This window comes from Mytilus californianus, unplaced genomic scaffold, assembly GCF_021869535.1.
Source record: "Mytilus californianus isolate M0D057914Y unplaced genomic scaffold, xbMytCali1.0.p SCAF_5, whole genome shotgun sequence".
NCBI classification, from domain to species: domain Eukaryota; kingdom Metazoa; phylum Mollusca; class Bivalvia; order Mytilida; family Mytilidae; genus Mytilus; species Mytilus californianus.
Window position 1 is genome coordinate 94,473,311 of NW_026262701.1, and position 21,638 is coordinate 94,494,948.

A 21,638-nucleotide genomic window follows, 5' to 3' on the forward strand; every position below is an offset into this window, starting at 1 on the left:
TAATATAATATGCATTTATTCCATGCACACTTTGCGCCATATTTATAATTTTTAATCATAACCACATTCCTGTTTACCAGCTGATCATAATTACTGCATTTACTTCACCTGAACCCCTAAGTCAGATTCAATACTACATGTATAGATGTCATTTTGACCATGAAATCTTTTCAAAACAGAAGAAATAGCAAGTATGGTATTACATTTACCCACATTTGCCATCATATGAACGCAATTTTAATAAAGATGGAAAGCAAAACATACTCCGTCAGAAAAAAAATTCGTGGTTGCATATTGCATCGATGACCTAGTTTGCTATAATATTTTGCATTTTTATCAAAGGTTGTCTTTTTATCTTTTGATAAATATTGACAATCTTTGAAAGTATGATATTTTTTGTATACACATATGGAAAAACGATACCTCCAGATTGTTTTAATAGAACAAAATTAGAAAAAATGTATGCCCTTAACAACCTTTATTAAGCAATATTCAAAATACACTCTGTAAAAATAAAAGAATTATATTGTTGCTTTGTAGACTACTTGAAAGCTTTTGTTTCAATTGATCGTTTATGTTTATGGTACAAAATTGCCAAATTAGGTATCCGGGGAAAACTATCAACTGTTTTAAAATCTATGCATAGTAACGTTAGAACCTGTATTAGATTCAATGGGATAAACTCTGATTACTTTTGTAACAACCTTGGTTTAATGCAAGGGGAAGTTCTTTCTCCTATTTTATTTTCTTTCTATGTGAATGATTTTGAATATGAATTTATTGCTAATTGCAATTGTGCCTTAGAGTTTCAAGATATAACATTATTTTTGTTGATGTATGCTGATGACATGATTGTGATGTCTGAAACAGTTGAAGGTTTACAGGAAATGTTGAATACTTTGTCAATTTACACAGAAAAATGGGGCTTGTCTGTTAATACAAAGAAAACAAAAAATGTTGTATTCAGGAAGGGTGGAATTGTACGGCTTAATGAGACATGGGTCTATAACGGGCAAACAATGGATATTGTGGAACAATTTTGTTATTTAGGTATATTACTACCATATAATTGTAAATTTCTTAATACACAGAAACATTGTGCAGAACAAGGTAGAAAAGCTAGTATGTTCAGTATGAGGAGAACTACTTCATCACTTTGTTTAAATATATTTACAATGCTTTGTGTATTTGATACTTATGTTAGTAGTATATTATATGGGTGTGAGATATGAGGAGTATTCCTGTACTTTTTCGTAAATGTATAACAAGAATTCGTTTGTCTTCACATAACCTTTGTATTGAAACTGGACGTTATGTTGGTAATAATAGAAATGAAAGAAATTGTATTTTTTTGTGATTTAGGAGTAATAGAGGATGAATTTCATTTCATCCTACAATGTAGCAGACTGATTTGCTGAAAAAATATATAAACAAATATTACTGGTCTAGGCCATCAACTTTTAAGTTAATAGACTTATTGTCTGGTGAAAACACAAAACAGCTTTGTAACTTAGGAAAGTATATACATTTCTCTTTTAAATTAAGAAACAGTTTATTGTAATAAAAGATATTTTGTATTCATGAAACTTCTGACGTCACCTATTGTTATTAATTATGCATATTGTTAATATTGTTTGTAATTTGCCATATGTATACACTGTACATGTATTTGATTACACTGATGAGCCGTAAGGTTCAAAGTTAATAAAGAATTTGAATTTGAAGCAATACAATGTACTAATGACAAACGAAATTATTAAATAATTGTTCTGCACTTAACTATTAATAATTGCAAAAATAGATGAACAAACAAAAAGAAATCCATAAGGTTTCTGTAAGAAAAAAACCATCTGACAACTTCAATAACCCTCATACATGACAACCACTGTTACTAAAACGGAAACATTCTAATGGGAATTAAAATTCTATCTAGAAATGCAACTTCCTTTGCTGGAAGCGTAGATTTACCTTATTTAAATATGCACTCGACATTTTCCCTTAAAAATTGACCGGTAATCAAACTTGGCTGTAATCGAATCCACCGACCAAGATAGTTCTTCTTCACAGGACAAATTGATAAGCATTATTATTATAATACATCGCATGTCTTTTGCAGCTTGATTTTCTCGACATTAGGCATAGAAGACATCGCAAGTCTTAATATGCTGATGGATGGTCACGCCATTAGGTATACGTGACATGTGAGCTATTTAATCTTTACTTTGCATTTAGTTAAGCAGAAGGTTAATGTTAATCCTGTTATAATTGTGTCTTCCTATCTTTCACTTTTAGCGAGGTCAATTTGACTTTAGAACTGTCCAACAATAGCTTGATAAATTGTAGTTATTTCTTTTGTTCCAAGATTTCTCTCTACTTATAGTTTTGTCAAATAAGCACTTTTTACATCATTGTATCCATTCATTACGGCAGTGATAGAAGGTCAAATATCGGTTCTTATATACTAATATTCTAAAAAGAATAAATGTTTTAACGGCGATTAGTATGGTTGTGGTCTTTTGGGAAATCATCAATCCGTAATGAATTGTCCAATTAGTGATGAAGAGATCACGATTGTCTTAATTATACATATGTTGTTTATACTTACATTGATTTCAAGGTTACAGGTAAATATTTCTGGGCAATTATTGCATTGAACCTGTAGCTTGGGACAAATTGTGTCCCGAAACGAGGTTACTTAAGACTACAAAATGGTGAAAATCTAGGACTAACGAGAAAACATGCATAGAGTCAATGGTTGAGGTTTTTAAATAATGTATTTGGTGACATTTTAATTGTCACTTTCTTGAATAATTGATAATTATAAGACATTATTTATTTTGTAACAATATAAAGAGAAATTCGTATCAGTATTTATATTCTTTTATCTCAAGACATTGAATCCACCTACCCTACTTTATATATATTTTTTTTAATTCTTGGATGATATACACCGTCACTTACGGTATATAGTTTCGGTTGATGCAAATGAGTACATATGTATCTTGTTTTTCTTTTAATAAAAGGAAATAAGAAGCATATGAGATGACATTTTAATTACACTAATTATAAAATATCAAGATATTCATGCTGTTGGGTCGGTAATGATTATGAAAATCAAATAAAGGATAGCTAGTTTGTGACAGTTTCTTTTTTCTCGATATTAAATTTGATAGAAAGTATAAAACTGACAAAGCCTCAATGTCAAAAGACGCATTTGTTCTATTTTATAGATAATTTCATTAGTTTGATACGGAAGTATTTAACCGTATATGTCACTTACTTTTATCCTTAGAGCACATACAGAAAAACAATTGGGTTAGTTTTACGTTTTTTTCTCACAAATTTCATCGAATGATCGTAAACATAGTGACAATTTCACCACGTGATCGTTCACTGATTATATGACTTACCGACTTAGATCACTGGGCAAGCTTAGTTGTCTTGCTTGCTAATATTGATTAGCTTACCGTTCTATAGGGTACCTGCTATCATTCCCGGGCTGAATAGACTATTTTCATATTACAGACTTTTGACTCCTGCGGAGTTTATATTTTTTTAGACAGGTTACAATGTACCTTGTCTATGGTAGGACATCCTGGTACTCTGTCAAGTAAGAGCAACCTAAATATTAATATAGTCTATTGGTCTATTGCCCCCCCCCCCTCCCCCAACCCCCGCTTTATTTCAAATACCAGGCCAGGATATTCATTTTTTAAATTATCCCCCCTTCCGAATATCGAATGGTCGTCCCTTTAAGACAACAACTCAAGAGGTTCCCTACTTGGGATAGGCGGAGTTAAAATTATAGATCTATATATATATATTTTTTCTGTACCAAATTTTGGCTCGGAGCAGTTCTGTTAAAGGTCAATTTAGAAATGAACTTTGTGCGGCTAAAAAACCTTACTTTTACGTTGATATTTGAATTAAATGCCATCGACATTAATATAATGTGTCTGTAAAATTGTTTTAAAAAATAGCGCTTGCAATGCCATATTGATATAAAGGGTTAATTCAAAGATTGCTTGCTTTTTTTTCTCGGCTTCGCCACTTAAATTTAAACTCACCTGTTGGGCATTTGAAACAAAGCAGAAATTCCTGTGAATGCAAATTATTCGCGAATCACCTCGTTTGATAAAAAAAAATATATATAATAGAATAATAATTTGATAAGCAATCATTATGAAAATTTACGAAAAATCTGCACTGCAGTGAAAGGCCAAACGGAATTATGCATAAACCGTAACACGATAGCCAAAACATAGTCACTCTCATGCTTATATGAGACGAAGTTTGTTAAAAAAAAGTATTATAGCAATGACCTATCAGTAAAGAATAATTATAAGTATTTTGTACAGTTGCTAATATGTAATTAGATAACACTTTAACGGAAAATGATCATGTATCTCTGTATTTTACCATACATACTGAATTGGAGGATAAATTACAAACAGTTTTCATACTATTGAAACTATTTGATTTGTGCAATCTTATTATTAACTTGTGCTATTATTTTAAGTGTACTATGCTTTTAACTTATATATGTCATTTATGGTATCTTTTATGTTTAAAATTGTGTATTGTTTTCATGACTTTTGTATGTGTGTATTGTATTTTGTTATTAAGTCGATTTGAAAAGCTCACTAGAGCTTGTGTTTATGTAGTTTATGGAATATCGACTCTAAATAAAACTTTGAATCTTGAAATAGAAGGGAAAATAACATGTCTACAACAAAAATAAACGACTCGGTATTGATTGGTTGATTGAATGTTGTTGGTGTGCGCCCAGTAGCAAATATTTCATTTATATACAGGACACTTTAAACAATGAATCAAACAAAAAGGTTCTGTAAAGTGGAGGATCTGGGTGAAGAACGTGAAATATAGGCTGCCACTTACATGTAGACAAGAGGCTATATTGGAAAAAAGCTGAAATTTAATTTTGCAACATACCACCTAAAGACCCCCAAAGAGTTATGGCAAGGATTTTTACGAGGAAAGAGCACCACATTTTCCGAAATCGAGACATCGGGTCTAACGTTCTTCTTTGCAAAAGTTGCAAAACAATGATTTTAATTTGCGTGACGCGATGAATTATCAACACAAAAAAATGGTGGAGAGGCATCCGTTTGGCTGTCTTGTGTGTATATATTTTCAGCTATGCCCCGCCGGAATAAAGACATTTCATCCGATACCTCTTGTTGATAGAGTGCCACGCAGTCCGAATTATCCATCCTTCATCTATGTTTACCATTAGGCAAACAAACATCTATTCATTGATAAAACATCATCAATTATGGACATTTGAAACTCATTGACAAGGCAAATAAGTTATCGAAGATAACTGACATCTTTAATCAGACGATGGATTTTCAATGGTTTATTTAAACTACTTGTAGTTAGTTAGATCTCATTAACACCTACGTTACCTTAAACGGTTACATCATTAAAATATCGTTAATTCTATGACGCACTAACAATCGATTTAATGTGGATACAAGATCTCTTTAGGTCAAACTTAAATGTATATACAAAAGGTCCTTAAAATAACATTTCCGGATGTATTAACAAATAAGACATTATAAAAATGTGCACGTCGCGTTGATTTGGGTTAATCGGCCACCAACACATATTGTGTTACTTTTCTAATTAGGTATTTGACACAAATGATTGCTACTTCAAAAGCGTTGTGTAACATAATGTTACCATTGCTTAGTACATTTATAAGCCATAGAACTAAAGTACCCCAAGAGACATTAGTACACACTTAATATCAATACACATAAAAGAAAATTACAAGTCACCCAAGTTAACCTGATGTACCTTATGAACATGCGAAAATGTATATCTCGTTATAAGAGCTAGAAGCCAATAATTGAAAATCTGAAAATTTCGTTTTGTAGAAAATAAAATTAAAATACAAGAAACTAGGAATCATTCGCTTTGATAAACATAGATACGATGCATGCATCAATGACAAAACAAACCAACATTACAAAACTAATTGATTTTATTTTTTTTTCTGTCAATTAAATACAGTTTAAGGTAGCTGGGGTGTCTTCCTCCATCTTGGATTTTGAAATAGCAGATAACAATCGGTCTATATCTTTAATGAAATTTGCAAATTTCGAGAGTAGTATGTAATTCATGTATAAGACTTTTCGTGTAACTATAGAAAATTGTGTGTTTTATAATATTTACGGGTGTATTATACAAAAAAACAGAATATTTTTGTTTGATTAATTTTTTTCCAACTTTGCCACATATGGGGAAATAACTCAGATAGAAGGGGAGATAACTCATTTAAAATACATTTTACAATTGAATGTGTTGTGAATTTACCTATTTTATTATGTAGCAATAAAACGAGTACGGTGACCCAATTTTTTCTTTTTCTTATCTGAAAGCATATTATTAGAGCTATCTTCTCATATTTTATCTTACAATTCTATGGTGTTGTTTTCTTTTTATCACACAAGATTGTGTTTTCCATGCATAATCTTTATAAAATCTAACAATTCTGCACAACCTGTAGCGTGAAAAAGCCCGGTGACCCATACTTTTTATAATATTTTTGAAAAATGATGATATAAACTACATTTTGACAAATTATTAACAAATTCTATGGATAGTAATGTAGACCCCCCTATCCACCTTCAGAAAATCGGCACAGGTCACTTTATCGAGACGTTTGATTACATGTTAAGGACTTGGATTTATTCAAAACATTAAACCTCAATACATTTGTATAATAAGCATGCTTGCAGAATATTCTAGTTTGCAAAAAACTAGTTGGTTCGGATTCCGAGAGAAGTATTTTAGTCCTAATGGTGTGGTGCATTCTTTTTGATGGTTCTGTATGACCTTACTAAGCATTCGTTAAAGGGGTTTGCAGTGGTTAGAGATAATTGATTAATTGGTGTTAAACGCCACTTTCAACACTATTGTGCTATTTCGTGGCGGTCAGTTTTTATTGGTGGAGGAAGCCGGAGTGCTACAAATGTAGTTAAGGATATAGAATGCTTAGCTATTGATTTATATAAAAATGAATGGCATAATAAGTTGGTTTCGAATGAATATGCCAAACTACGTACTTACAAATTGTTTAAAACAGAATTTAAGGTAGAAAATTATATTTGTAAAAATATTGCAAGGAAATATAGAAGTGCTTTTGCTAAATTTCGCTGTGGTGTTGCGCCCCTAAAAATTGAAATGGGCCGGTATCAGAACTTACCTATTAATGATAGAATATGTTTTAATTGTAATGATAATACAATTGAAGATGAGAAACATGTAATTTTGAAATGTCCACTATATGCAGATTTTCGTGCTGTTTTGTTTAGTCATGCTAATTTTTTTTTGTCATGATTTTAATAGTATGTCAGATGACGATAAATTTGTACTTTTAATTAGTGATGAAAATATTTACTTGTATACTGCCAAAATCTGCTATGATATTTTATTGAAAAGAAAATGTTTATTATATTCCTTAAATGTATATTTTTATTATGTTTTATGTTTTATATTTTATGTGTATATATATATATGTGAATTCGACCTGTTAGTCAAATGCGTTTTGTTAAAATATACTTTTTCACTTTTTTGGTCTTTTGGAAAATGTTGTTTGTGCTGTATTTAGACCCCTCTAACAAGAAATTTGTTTTGCATGCACACGTATAAAAATTGCGGTTTTTATCAAACGCAATCATAGGTTTGAACGTTGTTTTCAATTTAGACTTGTTTATATTTTTCGTTTGGGCTTGTATTATATTTGCCTTCGGGTTTATATGATCCGTTCATTCTATTTTGACTCCTCAAAATTCAAGAGTCTATCCTAAATTGAAGTAAATTGTATGACTTTCCAAATACCGTTTCGATTCCTAACATCACTGAAGAGACATTAATTGTCGAAATCCGGATATGGTGTACAAAAACCTTTGCACCTTTTGTTTGCGGTATATCATCTTTTCCGCAAGTTTATTGTTTTCTATTTAGTATCAAATTTATAATTAAGATCCATTTATTACATCGGTGATCCGTTTATTTGGCAATCGCCAATGGCAGTCAGCAGGGTTTAAGAACATTTGTTGTTCGACCTGTTAGTCAAATGCGTTTTGTTAAAATATACTTTTTCACTTTTTTGGTCTTTTGGAAAATGTTGTTTGTGCTGTATTTAGACCCCTCTAACAAGAAATTTGTTTTGCATGCACACGTATAAAAATTGCGGTTTTTATCCAACGCAATCATAGGTTTGAACGTTGTTTTCAATTTAGACTTGTATATATGTGAATTTATATATAATTTTGATAGTCTCTCATAACTCTTTTTAGAGTGGCTCTTGTTTCATATGTGAAATTGTAATATTATGTAAATGTATTGCAAGAGGTGAGACTTTAATAAAATATTGTCTTGTCTTGTCTACATAACTTTTCATTAAATCACTCACTTTACAATGAAATAGGTCAAAACATACCTGTAAAACCGCAAAAAACAATTAGCATCGTAGTTGTGTGCTCACTTTTAGTGCGGGTGGTCCTAAGCTTGATTCCCAACTGAGTAAATCAAAAATCATTTAATTTGGTATTTGCCGTTACACCACCCATCACGTGGCCTGTGGGAGTAAGAGCAAATACTGGTCGACGCTAAGGTCAAGTAGTATGGTTTGTACCTGACAACTACCTTGTGAGCTAGCACTTAACAATGCAGGGTGTAATTGTAAAGCATGTATCTCATAGGCATGTTACAGTTTGATTATACAAGCAATATTTGCCAATTGACGTTAAGCAGCAATAAATCAATCAATCATCCAATAAACACTCGAAGGAAAATTATTGACAGACTTCTCTGTTGCTCTCAATGATTTCCGATACAAATAGAACTTTCATACCTACTCGTTTTGGACAACAACTTCGATCACAAATTTCAAAGTTATTTTTCTTAAAAAATGATTATTTAACTTAACAAAGAAAGTGAAGTAATTGAACTTAATAGCTTTATTCTATTTAACTGAACAATCTTTAAAATGGAAAAGGTCGGCTAAATATGCACGGAGCAAAACAGTTATCTTAATTGCAAATTATATTACCAACATGGGCAACCGTCTAAATATTTTGATAAGCTAATGAAGGTCAAAGTGTTTTCTGTTACCTTCATTATCTTCATTATTTTTTTCTTTGATATTTGCAAAAGTAACAACTCCTGAATTAATTATTTAGTTGGCCTTGCTTTTCTTACATGCAATCTGATTTTGTAATTATTTTTATTTCAAAACATTGCTTTCTGATACAAATGTAGTTTATAATTTCCGATATAAATGTCATTAATAATTGCAGTTCAAAAATCAGAAGAATTTGTCATCGCACTTTGTAAGGGCATCACTCTGTATACTACTGCTATCAAATAATTGAAGGAAACAACTTCGGCTATGTTTGAGTGAATTCAAAGATTATTGACATGCACTGATAGTTTATGAATTTGGTAATGTCTGAAGGGAATACATATATGTGCAAGAGACAATCACAAATCTGCTACTGCATGAAGCTTTATCCAAGAATTGAACTTAATACATAAGGAACATAGGCAACATAACAAGCGGCACTAGTGGATCAGGCATTCCCGAGTTCAACTCCTGGTTTTTGGTTGGATTCATGTGGGTTAGTCTTTGTTTTTCTTTTGCCCCTTGGTTTATTCTCCTTTTTAAATGCATATTTTTAGTTTCAGTTTTGTTTTACTTTTTGTGTTGTTAAATATCTGTTTCATTGACTATACCTGCATCTCCTTTAAATGGAAGAAACTAGAAAGAACAGAAACAAACTAGTTTATCTGAACAGGTGCAAACACCAAAGGAAAACGATTTAAAATGTTGTTTCGGGTCCCTAATTTCACATCTCCTTGATCAAACGCAAAAACATAAAGCTTTGAAAAAAAAGAAAAAAGATAAGGTAATAAATCTAGGATTGTTGGTTTTGATATTACACTGAATCACCGCGATTTCGTTGCGTGTGCATTGAATGAAAATTTGCGAAAATATAGACATATCCTTCTATCAACCTTTCAGATAATTGACAATCGATTTACTAGGCTCCTACAAGTTAGTACAAGTTTTATCGATGATTTCAGTCATATGAGACATTAAAATATATACGTATCACTTTCGACAATAAAACAATTATAGGCCAATTATTTCAAACATTAATGCTTTGCTATTTATTATGTGTTATTATCAGGTATGGTGTTATCATTTAGTTCTCCAGTTCTAGGTATATTTTTGGAATAATTGTAACATTATCCTAAATGTTCAGTAGAGTGAAAAATAATAGTCTAAGCGATAGGATATTTATGGAACGTGATCAATGGGTTGGCATTACAATGATTGTCTTAATGTTGTTGCGCGATAATTATTTTCAAGTTTTAGTATTTTGAAACAGACCGAATCAAGAAAAAAAACAACATTTCGTGTGTAGAAAGTGATATTTGCGTGGGATTCAAGCAGAAAGCATTGTTGTCTAAAACTCTATCATGTGTATTGTATTAGATACGTGTCCGTATCGGATTCCATGCTATTGATATAACAGTCAGAGATGGGGGAGCTAATATCAAATAAATTTTACATTAATTTCATCTCCTTATTTCTTAAATATTGCAATCCTATAACATACTATAGAAAGTACGGAAAGTGCTAACCGAGAAACTCTTGAAGGTTGTATGTGAACAGATAAAACGATTGCTTGGTATTCTGTGCCTAATGCACTTCGTAAATGGCAATCTAAAATATATATACTAGTATCTCTGATTTCGTTATACTTATATGTACGAGTGTGCGAGTTGCTATATATTTGAAATTAAATCAGATTGCGTAAATGGTTATTAGCTGGGTTTTTTTCTAAAAAAAAAAAAATCCGTCGTATTAGAATTTCAGACACACATTCGTTACCATCCTTAGCTCAATGTATTTACATGTACCGATGGTTTATGAATTTGGTGATGTCGAAGTGTTAGACAAGAAAAAAATTGTTCAAGTCTAATCACCAACTATTATACCAGACTTTATTTTAATTTCAACGGTCGAGTATTTCTAGTGGAACATTCGAGTTCACCCCTTTTTTGTATTTATTTTGGTTTGTTTTGGGAGTTCGTGTTGATACAATGTAACTCTTTCGTTTGATGTGCAGTGTTTTGTTTAATGTTGTTATTCGTTTCGTTTTTCTTATTCGATTTATGAGTTTGATTGCGGCTTTAGTCTCTTCTTTCTATTTATTCACCATTTGAAGCAGTTGGTTTAACATCTTTTATTTTCCCTACTGGAGCATGAAACCACCCCGCGTTTTGGTTGGGTTTGTGAAGTTCATTCTTTAGTGTTATTGTGTAGTGTTTTTAAGACTTGTGTTACGTAGTATGAAACAAAACGGATATATGAACACTGCGCCGATTATTGACGGATTAATAGAGACATAAAAGAAATGAAGCCAATCTTTTTCTTATTCCAAGGAGCCTTTTAAAAGAATAGGGGTGTTTTCTCTTTCGTTTGAACAATATAACTATCAGGTTAAAAGTACACACTATATACTCTCTCTCTGTCTCTCTTTACATAAAGATTTCTGAGTTTTAAAAACAGTTTACATTTATACTGGAATCCGCTGAAAATTCTAAAACACTTAACGTACAATGTAAATGTAAATGTAGTCTTATCGACTGGATATAAACAGAATTTATAAGTTTCGTGTATCTCACCCTTTCCTGTATTACATATGCATATAACTGTGGCCGTAGTAATGTCTCCTGCTTCACTTAATATGTTAACGGTCAATAAATCTATCTGCTGTCAAACAATGAAGTGTTTTTAGGTTAGGGATAAAAATGTAGATCGTTGACATTCGTGGTAAAATTTGAAATAAAAGCAAAAAATCAGACACATTGTTCTTTGTTATTTGTAAACAATTCATCTATTCAAAGTTAAACGGAACCCTCATACTTGTTGCCACTAGTTTTTCAGTTTTATGTTTGTTATGAAAACTAGAAAAGAAGAAGTTAAAAAATTTGATTATGAAAAATAAACATCATATATTAATGCCAAAGGTAGTTGCTGTATAGAAAATATTTTTACCTGAACTTTTCCATCAAGCAGTAAAATCAACTCAGAGGCGGCACCCATTGGTCTGTGCGGGATGTATAAATACGCAGCCACGTCCGGTCGGAATCAAAACGTTAAATCCGATACCTTGTGTAGGGATGTCATGATTTTGTTTAGGTTATGGGATCAAATATACAGATCGATAGCATTTGCAATAACAACACTAAAATCAGACACATTGCTCATTGCTATTTGTACAAAATGCATATATCCAAAGAAAACTGGAACGCTCATACTTATAGCCACAAGTTGTGCATTTATATGTTTGTTTTGAAAACCAGAGAGAAATACGTTTACAGATTTAATAGCAAAAAAAAATGTTGAGATCTCACAAAACATGTTAAACCCCGCTGTTTTTTGTCGCCTGTCCCAAGTCAGAAACATCTACAGCCTTTGTTAGTCTTGTGTGATTTTTTAAAATTTTTGTTCATTTGTATGTTTCAGAGTTTAGTATGGCGTCTATTTTGCTGAACTAGTATACATTATTGTTTAGGGGCCAACTGAAGTCCGCCTCTTTATATATATCTTTATTCTCACAAACCAAATTACAAAGGTATAGAGATAATTATACATATTTCAATACAATTACATAAATAAATAATGTACGAAAGTAGATAGAGGCATTCACAATTCTTCACCCAGAAAAGTTCAATTTGTTATTAATCTCCTTAATAAGTTTACATAGTTCGTTCAGTTCTGTACATTTTTTAGAATTCATTAAGTCATAAAACTTCAATGTGTTTGGTCTATTTCTATAGTAAAATGCAATACATTGTTTTCTACAGTTATCAAAAGCTGAACAATTAAAAATGTAATGGTATTCATCACCAATGGCATCTGAATTACACAATACACATTTTCTGTTTTCTCTTTCTATGTTTTGCCATCTTCCAGTTTCTATTGGAAATTTCATGTTCAAAGTTCGAAATTTAAAAAATAAGGATATCTGCCTGTCATCCAAAATATTTAAATATTTCTCAAACTCCAAAGTATCTTTAAATAAACGATAATTTAATGCTTTTGGTGATTCCTGTAGGCTTGCTTGCCATTTTTGTTTGAATTGATCTATTAAATTCTGTTTGATGGTTACATGTAGCCATGTTTTATTTACAAAATAGATATTGTTCCATACATATGACAAGCCACACGTGTCTATAATTGATTTGACTTGTTTTAACCATAAAATATTTGTACCATATTTGACAGTTGCTAAGTTATACAAAATATAAGGCAATTTGTCATGTTTTCCAGTTACCAACTTGAACCAATAATTTATCATTCGTAACTTGATTGAAATATCTAATGGATATCTTCCCAATTCACCATAAATCATAAAATCAGGAGTAGACTTTTTTACTCCAAGTAATATTTTACAAAATTTAATATGAACCCTCTCGATTATTGAATTATTTCCAAAACCCCAAACTTCACACCCATACAGAAGTATTGGTTTCACAATTTTATCAAATAGATCAAGTTGGCATTCAATTGACAGATTATGTACTCTACCTTTTCGAATAATATCGTACAAAGCATGTGTTGCTTTTTCACATTGCTTTTTTTTAGCTCTTGAAAAATTTCCTGACCTAGACAGTAATACACCAAGATAAGTAAATTCACTCACAATATCTAGTATTATATTATCATACTTAAAAACAATATTCTGCGGTAGTCTACCTTGTGAAAAAATTACAATCTTACTTTTTTGCACATTTACTTTAAGTTTCCATAACTCACAATATTCATATAAGGAGTCCAGTTGTCTTTGTAAATCTATCTGAGATTCTGCCATTAAGACAGTATCGTCAGCATATAAAATGACAAACAATTTTAAATAAACATTTAACTCTATTTCTAACTCATCAGAGATAGTGCACAAACCTTCTATATTATTATTCTGTAAAAACAATTCCAGATCGTTTAGATAAATGGAAAAAAGCAAAGGAGAGAGATTCTCTCCCTGCCTAACACCAATGGAACAAGGGAAAAATTCAGAAAAATCTGATCCAAAGTGAATACGTGATTTGATATTATTGTACATGTTGACAATAACGTTATACATCTTTCCGTTAATCGAGTGTTTTATAAGTTTTGACCAGAGACCAGACCGCCAAACAGTATCAAAAGCTTTCGCAAAGTCCACGAATGCACAATATAGTTTCTTCTTTTTCCTCTTTAGCAACTCAAATAATATGTGAATAACAAATATATTGTCTACTGTGGAATAACCTTTTCTGAAGCCAGCCTGGTTTTCATTTAATAATAAATAATCCTCTAAGAAAGAACTCAATCTAAAATTTAAGACAGATGTGAAAAGTTTTCCCAGGCAGCTGAGTATAGTAATTGGTCTATAATTTTGGGGATCAGATTGGTCACCCTTGTTTTTATAAAAAGGTATAATATTTCCCATAAGCCATATTTCAGGTAAAGTACCAGAATCAAAAATCATATTAAAAAGTTTCACATAAACGGGTATAAAAATGTGTGATGTGCTTTATATAAATTCATTGATTATTAAATCATCGCCACTGGCCTTTCCGTTTTTCAACTCTCGTATACACTTGCTAATCTCTTCTGCGGTAATTTCTGAATTCAAAACTTCATTTACACCTTGAATGTTATTCGGCTCAGTTGTGACGTCATTTGTATTCTCAGCGTTATTTAAATTTTTGAAAAATTCAAACAGTACATCTAATGCTATGTTAGGTTTATTTCTTTTCCCTCCCCTATTTAAAATTTTCCAATATTCCTTCGGATTTTTTGTCCTCAGGTTTTTCATATGTTTTTGAAATTTTTTTCTATATTCCCTCATCGATTTATCCATCTGGCGTTTATATTCCCGTTCTTTCTTTTTCATTTCTTCCCTTTTTCTTTCTGATCTGTTACTGTTATAATTTCTTTTTGCTCCCCTGTAAATCTTTCTCTTATTCCAACATTGCTTATCAAACCATGGTTTGTTCCCCTTTTTGCCCATTTTTTTCCCTGTACGACTCCCTTGGCTAGCATTATATGTACCTAGAACATTATCTGCAGCATCCAAAAATATGCTGTTAATTTTTTCAACTACTTCGTTTATTTTGCCTTGAGATAAAAGGTTACTGTCAACTGAATCTAATTCGGCAACCAAATCTGAAATTTTGTCCTTATCAATAAATTCTACGAATTCATTCTTTTTCTCAACATCCCATTTTTGTACCCGTTTTACTTCTCTTGCATTTTCCACGCTGTTCTCAGCAATATGCACATCTTCCTCAATACCATCTTTAAACTTTAAAGATAATATTAATGGAGAGTGGACATCTGAGAACAGCTTGGAAAAGTCTTGAACATACATATTTACAACGAAACACAGAAAATCATAAGTACAAATAAAATAATCAACAACACTGGCCTGACGGCAAGTAAATTTGCCTTCTTTGTCACCATTAACTCTACCATTAAGGATAATTATATTATTGTTTTTACACATTTCTAACAACATGTTACCATAAGAGTTTTTACTTGTATCCATACTACATCTAACTTTAGACATATCATATAATTCTAGATTGTTTAAAATATCTACATTATCAGTATCAACAATATCATGCTGACTATGAACAATTTCAATATATTCTACATCTCGACTAGTTCTACTATTGAAATCACCATTTAAAAGTATATACTTGTACTCTACAGAAAATTTCAAAAATTCTTGTTCTAATTCATTAAAAGCATCAGGAACCTTATATACAGAATTTTCTGGAGGAATATAAATATTTCCTATCATGACATCTTGGTCAGTTTTAAGTAGATCGGAAGAAATTTTCCACCAATATACTAAACTACTGAAATTTTCAACTGGCTTTACAAAATTTTCCAAGTGTGATTTATAGCCGAAAGCTATGCCCCCCGATTTAACTCTTGCTATATTTTTTCTATTTTTCAGATGAAAAGTAAATCCTGGAATATTTATCTTATCTAGATCATCTGTTTTAGTTTCAACAAGAGAAATAAAATCAAATTTCTGAACCATATCTATAAATTCTGGATAATGCATACGTTTAATTACACCACAACAATTTAAAGTTAACATATTAATTTTACAGTTACTCGTTCTAGTTAAACATTGTTCACTGTCAGGTAAGTTTGTCATACCATTACACTTGTTCTTTTCTGGGGCTCCCTATGAGTGTTCTGTTGAGTTTCGCGATTCCCTTCGTCGTCTCTTGCGCGACTGGTAGTTTTCAGGCGTATTTAATACTTCTCTCCGATTGTTAGGCGATGGAGAATTTAAAGTCTGATGGTTGTATATTACTCCGTCTACATATAGGATGTCTCTAACAAGTCTCACACGATGTCCTTCAGCTTTCATCTCTTTCATAATGGGATAGAGACTTTTCTGGCCTGCTCGATGGCTTCTGGAAACTGTTTGTTTACACCGTATTGTTTTCCCTTTAGTCTATAGGTGTTTGACATTACCATTGCCAGATCATTGTGGTAAATAAACCTTGCGACGATAGGCCGAGGTCGTCCACGTTTTCCAGGTTGGGCTCCGGTACCGAACCTATGCACATTCCCTAGTTCAAGCTTGTGGATGCGGGACTCTGAAGACCCATTGATGGCCTAGCTTAGGCTGTTTTCTGCTGTTTGGTCGTTTTTTTTCTCTTTTAACACATTCTCCGTTTCCATTCTCTATTCTATTATATTTTTACGCCAATGGTTGGCTGCTGTATAGAAAATATTTATCACACGAACTTCTCCCAACAAGCAGTCATATCAATGGTGAGGCGGCGCCTTTTTTGTCTGTGCGGGATGCATAAATACGCAGCCACGTCCGACCGTGAACGTTAACTACGATAAATCCAGAATTTCTATCAGTCCCCGAGGGTATAATCAGCTCAGTAGTCAGTACTTCGGTACTGATTTGATTTATAACAAACCTTTTTAAAATTGTCTGTTAATAAATTTTGAAATTATTAGAAACTAAGGTTTCAACTCCCTCAGGCAAAGTTGACCTTAAATAGATTTGGCTATTTTTTTATGTCTTTTTTGGTAATAGCTCTTCATTTTTATGTTCTTGTACATCCTTGGCGGTCAAATATTCAGCTTTGAGCGTTCCTGATGAAGGTAAATCCAGAAAAGTGCTTCGGACGCATGAAATTTATAACGTGTTGTTTTCATTTTTTTTTCATACCTTGTGAAGGGAGAATTCCACTCTCTATCGTGTAGTGGCACGTTGAAAATGATATAATTATTACCATACTATTTATATATATAGAAAGAACTCCTGGGATGAAATACTTGTGTTGGAATAGATAATGGAAATGGGGAATGTGTCATAGACACACAAAAAAAGAAACGACTAAACAGCAGAAAATAGCTCAAGGCTACCAATATTTTTGTAATCAAATATCGTTATTTTCACATGTCGAAGACAATAAACGAATAAGGGTCACAGTTATGTATGCTCTGAATTAATGAGGTAAAATAATCAATATTTAATCAAGACCTAACCCAGTCAAACAATATCGAAAGGAACAATTAAAAACAAAGAGAAAATAGAATACTTACCCATCGGAATTAAATGATTTAAAGTTACTCTAACAACAAAAGAAATGCTACGGGTAGGTTTTGAACGTATACATAGAATCAAATTGAATCAATATTTCATTAAACGAATATGTGCATGGTTGACTTCAAAATGTTGTTGATTAATCAAATTATTAACAATTATATAATTGCTCTGTTTCTAAGATCGGGACTGAAAGACTTTTTCCATTATAATTATATATTGCCAATATTGAACTGCAAGAGAAACCAGTTGCAGTCTTTCTATGTTAAAGAATTTTTTTTTTGAATTTTATATATTAGTACAGACCGTTAGATATTAGCGTTAAATTTCAAAAACTGCCTTCACTTAAAATACCTCCTTTTTCTATAATTTTGTTTATTTGTTTTCCTGTACCAGCCGCTATTTCATCATACGAGTGGATTACTTAAATATTATTTTCGTACAAAGTATGCCGGAAATAACCTATTTCAACAATCAATTAATCAATGTATTCTCTAAATTCTATATCTCTGATTTCTGCAGTTTGCTAAGAAGCGGTTTCTTGACTATTGTTTTTCTTTGGGTTTTGATTGCCTCCTTGATATCTCTTTACTTTCGACATTAAAACAATGCAATCGAATTGCTTTTGTTACGTTATGTAGCTTAATCAGGCTTAGTTATATGAAAGCTTTTGCCGTTACTTGGCTTCCGTAAAAAAAAAATCTCCTCTGATATCAGGAGAAAGCCAAATATTTTGAAATTTGGCAGTAATGATGTATGGCATTTCCTCTACAAATGATCCCTATTTTCCCCTTTCGGATGAAAAACTAACCCCCACAGGTAAAAATATAACATAGCGGTACAACAGCAATTTTTGTTTTATATTAAGAACTACAATGAAAACTGACATAATTATGATAAAAAATAACTAACGAGACCGGTTTTGCCGTTGAGAAATTTCAAAACAGAAAAATCATCAGTACATAAAATCTACAAATAAGTCAACATAAGCGAAATTGATAACTGACACTTTATAAGAATTTGAACTGCTGAATGACCATCTTTACCCATTTATATGTGAGTGGCTTACTTCTTAAAAGCTTCAATAGCTACAGAGAACAACAAAAGAAGATCTACAAATAAGCAAATACAACCGACATTGTCAATCAACACCTCATAGGAGTTATTTCCCTTGTATGATTAAAACCCTTTTTGTTTTTTAGTTGTCGTTTAAAAAAAAGTAGCATAGAGGAATCTGTTTCGCGCAAACATGATCAGCAAGATAAGATCCACAAAGGCAAAATAACTGAAATTGTTTATCATTTTCTTACAGTAGTTGTTGGCCTTAATTTCAATTTAAAACATATTTTGCATTTTTTTACTTGAAATCTACAAAATACACAGTCAATAGACAGCAAATAAAGATATACAAGAAAATAAAGTGGTTGATATCCTCGATGGACTCCTTATTTGGGTTTTTCCCACAAATGACTTGATCATATTCTCCAGTATAAACTGCACAAACCTGGTCACAATCTTAATAAGTATGAGAAAAATGGTTGCCACTGTTACTAGTGATTTTAAAGTTACTTATTTCATTTTACCAGATGAGCGAATTTGACTACTGGGAGCCCCTAGTTTTAGTTTCAGTATAGTTGCACTATTATTATAAATCTCTGGTTTGGTTTAAGTATTATGTCACTTCCTGAAACAAAATCACGTCTGATTCAATTTTATGAATAGTCTAAGAAAAAGATAAAATTTCCAGTGCAAATACTAAAATCATCTTGAGTATTGTTATATATCTACATCTGATTAAGTAATGTTTTTTATTTACAACTATTCTATGACAAAAGTACATCTAATCCGATTGTGTAATAGTCTAAATCTTTGTTATAAATTAGATCGTTAGTTTTCTCAGTTGAATAGTTTCATATTTTTCATGTCGGGGCCTTTTATAGCCGACTATACGGTATGGGTTTTCTAATCGGTAAAGGCCGTACGGTTACCTATAAGTACGGTTGCCTATGATTGCCTACATCACCTTCATTTGAACTTTGGTGGATAGTTGTCTCATTGGCAATCATACCACATCTCCTTATTTTTTATAAAAGAAGTAAATAAAATTGTTTATGGTGGTACATAACACTACAGGGAGATAACTCTGTAAAAATCAGCTGAACGTTTTAATCACGTTCTATTGTTAAAACTGCTATATATCCAATGAAATTTTTCCAATTAAGTGTGTGGTTCAAGTTTTTTGAAATTCTTATATTTTTGTTATAGGGTCAAAGTAAATATCTAGTCAAAATTTTATGAAAATTAAACGAGCCAAATTAATTTTAGTCACGGTGTTTGGTACCACCTTATGTAAACACTAAAAACCATCCCACACAAAAACATTTTTTATAATACTAGTAGTTGATATGTTAATAGACACAAATCCTAGTGTAAAACTTTAGGAAGTCGTGACTTACAGGAGTGTTTTGATCATGCATTTTGTTGTACATCTACAATTTTACAGACTAACATAACATCTTGAGTTACAGATTTATTTATATTTATTAATATTATTAATTATATAAGCTGATTGTTATTGTGTCCTTTCCCTGATTGTGACATTTAGGATTGTGTTGATTCGCATGATGAGTGATCATTCATGCATAGCAGACGACGTGCCCATCCATGTCGAATCGATGCAGTCATGTATGCTATCAAGTAGGTTGAATGAGTGATATGACCTCTCTGGTTTTTGTAGGGTTCTTGTTATGTCTTTCTTCGCCTATGATTTTGTTGTCTCCTCGTATCTCCTCATTTTTGTAAATACTGCCTGATACAATTAAACACGTGATATATATTTTAAATCATCTAACTTATTTTCATGAGAACTACAAAACGGTCCAATACATGCAACAAAAACCTTTTTGATATCTTTAGGATTATAGGTTATACTTTTTAAATATATCTGGTTCAGAAACATAGACTCTAATAGGGATATACCAGTAATTTAAATTCATAAGATTTGGAAAGCGGTCAAAATAAATTTCACTGAAGACTCATAGTTTTAGGCGTAAAAGGAGTTCCTATGAGAAATTCCATTGTTCATTTACACTAGTGCAAGCCAACCATTACAATTTATAATTTATAATAATATTTTGTATCCTGTAAAACTCATACCGTAATGTGATAGACAAAGTTACATCATTCTATGAAAAATTCAAAATAAACCATATCAAAATTTTACAAACACATAAATAGATAATAAAGAGCTATAAAATAAGTCTTTAGTACTACAAATAAAATGTCAAAGTTTGCGAGTGTAACAAAAAGACGATAAGACGATTTTAAAATGAAAAAAAAAAAGATAAATGATGAATTATTAAATTCGGATCATCGTCCTGATTTCTTGTCATTAAACTGGATACATTTCCATATATAAATGTTAAGATGTTTAGTACGCACACGTCGCTAGTGGTTATATACATATTCATGATTTCATAGTAGATGCCATAAAAATGTTTAAACTTTTGCTCTATTAACAAAAGAGAAAATAAAACATAAATAGAAATGCAAAGAGAGAAAATACCAAGGATCCAATCAAAAATCAAAAGTCCGATGAAAAGAGACAGCAGCATGACTAAAAATGTAAACGATTAAAAGACAAACAACAACAATAAAACATTAAAGTAACGCATACAGGTTTTCAATAAGGGTTTAGTTCCTTTTTTCTTTTTCTTTTTCTTTCATTTATTTTGGGTTTTTTTTTTTTGTCTTCGTCGATAAAAGCTGACTCAACCTACGATATATGATTTTAAAAAATGGTGATACTAGGTAGACGATACCCTTGATAACGAGTACATGTACATTCCGCGGAACCCCTTATGAATTTTTATGTAATTATATTATCTTTTATGTTAAATGAGACATTTAATTAAGATATCATCTACATAGATATACATTAGGAAGAATTAGAAG